This window comes from Notolabrus celidotus, chromosome 18 (genome assembly GCF_009762535.1).
Source record: "Notolabrus celidotus isolate fNotCel1 chromosome 18, fNotCel1.pri, whole genome shotgun sequence".
Classification (NCBI taxonomy): Eukaryota; Metazoa; Chordata; class Actinopteri; order Labriformes; family Labridae; genus Notolabrus; species Notolabrus celidotus.
Window position 1 is genome coordinate 10,835,307 of NC_048289.1, and position 5,417 is coordinate 10,840,723.

The 5,417-nt window shown below is 39.2% G+C and overlaps 1 non-coding gene across 1 annotated transcript; it reads left to right on the top strand.

The window, feature by feature from the left end:
* The first annotated feature begins 2,859 nt into the window (after window positions 1-2,859).
* On the top strand, window positions 2,860-2,953 carry trnai-uau. Its single transcript has 2 exons — window positions 2,860-2,897; window positions 2,918-2,953. It is a non-coding gene; the product is annotated as a tRNA-Ile (tRNA).
* The last annotated feature ends 2,464 nt before the right edge of the window (window positions 2,954-5,417 follow it).

Below are 5,417 nucleotides of genomic sequence, written 5' to 3' on the forward strand. Positions count from 1 at the left end.
AATTAGTTTAAGGCCCTCAGAGCGACAAGCCTGAATTACATTTCTAGACATTAGTTAGCCAGTTATCAGAAGGTAGTTAATAAAGGAATATAATTTACATTACCACAACTAGTTTTCTCATTGACACTGACTCAAATAAATGGGACTTGTGAGATTTTTTTGTAAACAGATTCCTAGTACAGTCTTGTCTTTGCTGATTACCAACACCTCATAACAACTATAGCAGCAGAATGGAGATTAAGTTTCACTTTGCTGCATGTTCATAAACATATTTTTGGTTGATGTCAAGGTGTCTTCAGTTTGAAAGTTTAAAAGTAGTTTTAGTTTCTTTTTGAATACACTTGTATAAATCGTACTTGTTTATGCATGTGCATGTACGCAGGTTGCGTTTTCTGTGAATTGCAAACAGACCACATTTCCTCCAGACGGCCCTGCTCAGTGTGTGTTGCTTCATTATATGCTGAACAGTTCATTTCACATCAGACCTCCCACTGCTGCGGCCCAGGACAGGAAGCCACAGCCATCTTTTATTTTATTTTTGGTTTGGAATGATTTTCATTCAGTGGCATTTTCTTTATGTTTATGTGTTGGTACCCTAATTTATATTTCACACACTCGCTTCACACAGGTGCACACAAATCCCTGCCCGGACCTGATGCATTGACAGCTTGTTTCCTTAACACTATTAACCACACGCTCTCTGCTCTTTGTTGTGCTGCATGCTGCATTAGAGTCACATTACGTGCAGCACATACAGAGAACTGCCCTCCTTTTGTAAAGACTGATTACAATGCGTAGCTGCAGATTATCAGCTGGGACAGCAAGAAGGAGAGACTAATGCAATCCAGTTTTAAAGTGGTTAGTTTTATTAAATGGAATATACCTGTTTTAATTAATGTTGTAACAAATATTCAGTAAATCCTAAACTCTACTGCTGAGTTGCCTCCAAAACAAACTGTATTTATCATTATCATGTTGTGGATTTAGAAATTGTAGTACTTCGTGCATTTTAGTGTAGCTATAGACCAGACAGAAATCTGTTGGATGAGATTATTTTTGCATAATAATGTGATGCAGATTTTTGACAAGAGAGCAGAAAAAGTAACCATGAAAAAAAAGGGAATTTGCAAGTTGTGAAAATCTTCAAAATGGGGGTCACATTGAGGGAGGGTTGAAATGTTGAGTTCCAAGTCATTGCCCATTTACAATGCACATTACTGGATACTATTGTCCCATAATAAACAAAATTCTGATCCAAAATTAATTTAAAATTATGATTTGCCTTCATTGGTGGGACATCTGAAGAAAGGCAGGACATGTTGGGAGTAGAGAGTGGGGGAAGACCATGCAGCAAATTGTAGTGGCCGGGACTCAAGCAGCGATTGCTGCAATGAGCACTATAGCCTCTGTATTTGGGGCATGCGCTTAAACCACTCTGCTTACAGCACCAGGGATACACATGTAAGTAAATATTATATCCACTCACAGTTTTAATTGGGTTAGTGCTTTGGTTGCCCATATTACAATGTTTTGATTTAACAGAACAAGAGAGCTACATCTTTTTATTTTTACATCGAAAAGTTGGCTGATATCCATTATTTTCATGTTTCTTTCAAATCGCTCACCCATCATTTCATACTTCATAGCTCCACCTTGTGGACAAATAAAGTTATTATCATTTTGGGAGCAAAAAAATGTCACAGATTTGGGTTATCTTATTGGAGGCTCTGATAAAAGCATCTTCCTCCAACTGCACAATTTAGCTGATAGCTGTAATCCAACTCTCCTTAATGCACCAGCTGACTTAACTTTTGCTACATGTCTGGTCTTCTGGCTTTAAATACAACTTTCCAATCCAGCTGGTCCACCTCCACAAATGAGCTGCAGCTGAAATATGCAACTTCCTTAAGTGTTACTGAGCCTAAGGGTGGAGTTTCAGCTGCAACTGTCACCTATGATCTGTTGATGGAGGTAACAGTTGCATGTTAGTGGCAGAGATCTTTGGTGCAGCTTCTGCCTCCATCTGCAGATTGTGCAGCAGAGGCAGGAAATGAAATGATATGCACTTAGATACAATCTGCAGGTGGGAGCCGCACCTGCAGGTTGTGGAGATTTGCTGCATCCTCTGCCGCACATGCCGCAACTTGTAGCTTCTGCCTCCACATGCAGATCTATTCCCCAGCTGCTGCCCATACCTGCACCTTTGGCCTCTGAAGCACAGTAGCAGCAACAATCTCAACTATATTATTCTAAAAACTTCTGCCTCCAGAGTCAATTTGTGCCCCACAACCCTAGCAAAAACCTCCACTCAAAGTCTTTGTCTGGAAACTGGACTCCTACCTCCACTACACCCCCAGATTGAGGGCAATGGCTGTGAGTTTAGGTGTAAGCTACTGATCTATCACAGATACTGCAGGAGTTTATGACAGGCTTTTTCTGTTTACAGTATGAGATTGTTGCTGCAGATTCTGGCTTGAGCTGTAAGCTACAAAGAGTTGATGGTACATAGTTCTCAGCAGAGGTCAAAGGTTGAAGTTTAAGAGTTAAGCCAAAAGCTGATGCTCTAAAGCTTTGAAATCAAGTTTTGCATATCCTCAGGGTTATAAAATGAAATTGTAATCGCAGTTGAAACATTTGAACAATGTCTCCTTCCCCTACATGTTTGCCCCTACCCGTGGCTCAGATTTGTATAGATGCGGACCGACAACTAAGTCCTGGTTTTCCTGTCATATTTATTCTGTTCTTCAGTTTTGGACTTCTATGTTTCTGTTTTCTTATTCTAATGAGTAAATTAAACTCCTGGCATTAGTCCAGATACATTCCAGTATTACGATAGATTGAATACGTGTTTGTTCTCAAGCTCCAGTGGCGCAATCGGTCAGCGCGCGGTACTTATAGGACAGTAACCTGCAGAGTGATGCCGAGGTTGTGAGTTCGAGCCTCACCTGGAGCAGCAAACTTTTATAACTGCCCAGTTCTATAATCTGATTAGACTCTAGACTATAGTAATACAATCATGACCTCAACAGATTACATGGATTACAATACTAATCCACAGCTTTTCCAATTTCAGAAGCCAGTGGCTGTAGTCTGAAGACGACAGTCTCTAAGAGCAGTGGCCAACTTTTCAGTACTATCTGTGCAGCCAGCAGTTAGTGATATAAGGTTTACGGCTCATACTTCCTTGTTGGGGTGTTGCCACTACTTATAGTGTGACCACCAACTTGTGAGGTAAGAATGAAGTTGAAGTTAAGATACTTACATCACTGCACTTATACCTGTTTAAAGACACTAATTCAAGCAGAGTTGCTGTTTTATGATTTTTAATGAGTTACATGATTACATGAATGCAGACCGTATTCTCCTCCTTTTGCTCTTTACACAAGCTGTTTCCCAGAGCACAGCCACACCAACTGAAATGATGGCAGACAGAATCTGATTTATTAGGTTACATCTATCCCCACTCCACCAGGGTTTAGTTTCTCCAGAGGTAGCAGAGACATCACTTGAGAGTGGTCCAAAATCAACAGGTTCCACTTTCTTCCCCTGACAAAGACAGAAAATGTATCCAATCCTGGTTTGAGTCAAAACATTGTGTTGCCATAAGTTACCTTGCATTTTAACTCTACTCAATTTAAACATTAGATGACCTCCTGTTTCTCACAGACACAAATGGCACAGTCAGTAAGCACACAGTGCATTGGTAGCATGCAGAGAGATGCTGGGGTTGTGAGTTCAAGTCCCAGCAGCAGCACATAATCACTTTAGCATAGTGGTAATAAAAATACCATTCATTGTGATCACAAAGCTGATGTGCCCAGTTGTCATTGACTTTAATGAGTTTCGGCTTGTAGTCGCTTTGCATATGTTGGGCTTGAGTAGGAAAATGAGGAATGACATTACACATTGCCTGGAAACAAGTTAAGCTATTAAAAAGCAACAAAAAAAGCCCACTTGTATTACAGTACTTGTGTATTGTAGCTAACTAGCAAAAATAAGATTAATGTTGATCTTTTTCTAACATTTAACAACCACAAATCAGGTTTACTATTTCAAGGCTTTAGGACTACAACAAGGAAGGTCCACAAGGGGGCACCACGTCACTCCACCACACAGGCCACCAACAATCATGCAGACCGCAGAGTGCCTTTCACCACTGGACAATGAGAGTCCATCAAAGCTCTACTTTACTGCCTTCGAATAATAAAACAAGCTGTAAGTGACCCTTTTATTTTCTTCATTCTGTTGAGGGTCTGATAGTGAAGACCTCCATAATCTCCCAGTACATCTCAACCCAAATGCAAGCTAAGGAATGATCTGAGTGATATCACCAGGCCCCAGTGGTGTAATGGGTCAGTATACAGGAAGTATCCAGCATTTCGATACCAAGGTTGCAAATTTGAGCCTCACTTGGAGAAACAGCTGTTGAGCATAATGGTTGAAGAAAAGAGAATCACGCCAGGAAGACTAATAGTCAAATAAATGAAGGTAATGCTGACTGGTCTAATGACAAAAAGAAAGCACATCTTTAGTACAACAAAGATTAGGAAGACATCAAGGATAAAATAATGGGATTTCATGGATTATGCCGTAGAATTACAAGAATAAAAAGTGTTCATTTTCGAGAAAAAGGGTAATCAATTTACGATTTATATTTGTTTTTCTCCATAATGGGGTCCTAATACTCTGCCATAATTTAAAGTTGATGAAAGGACAAAGGACTGTTTCCCGTCTTCAAACTCACATAAAGCGGATAGAATATTTTAGTTTACTTTAAATCAGGGGTTCCCAAACCTTTTAGTCTGCGACCCACAAAATAACAGAGCCAGAGACTGGAGACCCCTGTTGTCCTGAGGGGGTTAAATGTTAATCATAGCTGCATGCAAGAACTAATAGGCCAATCCAAAAGCCTACTTATTGTGTAGTAATTTTAAAAACACTAGAAGCAGCATCATTTGGTCATGTGGCAACAAAGAAAATAAGAAAATAAAATACATTTTTTATGTGTACGTTTTTTTCTAAAAATTGAGTTACAATTTTTTTTTTTATACAGCATATTTTTCCAATAATGGATAAAATGACTCTGATCATCACAAATTGCTCCCAAAGGAAAGCTTTTGATCTGTGAATGTGTTTGTGTTAGAGACTGAATTAAGTCACCATACTGTATAATGAGTGACTATAAAGGTGTTTTGTAAGTGTAATCATGGTTTGTAGAGTTCAGTTTCATTTTCACTGAAATCAACAGAAGCCATAACGTCACATTAATGCTACCTAATCAGAAAACTGACTGTAAAAGCTTGGTATGTGTGTGCCCTGTGCATTAAACACCTCTAAAATAACAAACATAAAGTTTAAGCATTTTGGGAAACACTATAAAGAAGAATAAAATCCTGGCATATGCAGAAAAAGATTAC